The following is a 660-nucleotide window of genomic DNA, read 5'->3' as shown; positions in this document are numbered from 1 at the left end:
GATGAGAGGCAAAATCCAATTGATTTCTTGTAATTTGAGAGCTTGAGAGTTCTTGGGGAGTATTTGATCAATTGGCAAGGTTTAGAGTCTCAAATTGGGTGAATTGGGCTTATATAGATGGCCTTTGAGTGCCTAAGGCCAACCCCAACAGATAGAAAATAGACATATTTTAGTTCAGATTTCAGTCCAGATGGACGTTTGTCTGAATAAGATGGAGCTTCATCTGGGAAGTAGTCGTTTAAAAAATAGCCATTGAGGCTAAAGTCAAAACCAGACGGACGACCGTCTGCAACATAGAGTGCACAGAATGTGTATTCAAGGACTTGATTGAATTTTAGGGTTTTCTATCCAATTCTAAGCCTTATACACTCTCATAACATGTCCTAGGTTAGTCTAATGACATGTTGTGTATAATTGAGTGCAATTACATATGAGTGTACATGAGGTGACTTAAGTCCTAATTTGCTAAATCTTCTTGATTGAGCTTGAGTTGATGATCATTGATGTTCTTGAGTCTTCTTGTACTCCATTTTTCATGCTCATCTTGACATAGACTTCATGTTCATCTTGGCTTGGGCTTAGGCATTCGGCATTGAATTGGATTTGATCCAGTTGCTCTTATATTGAACTAGACAAACACAATTTAGTATAACCATTTGT

This window comes from Hakea prostrata, unplaced genomic scaffold (genome assembly GCF_041222555.1).
Source record: "Hakea prostrata isolate BN-2017 unplaced genomic scaffold, UWA_Hpros_2 contig_126, whole genome shotgun sequence".
NCBI classification, from domain to species: Eukaryota; Viridiplantae; Streptophyta; class Magnoliopsida; order Proteales; family Proteaceae; genus Hakea; species Hakea prostrata.
Note: the sequence above shows the minus strand (reverse complement) of the source record.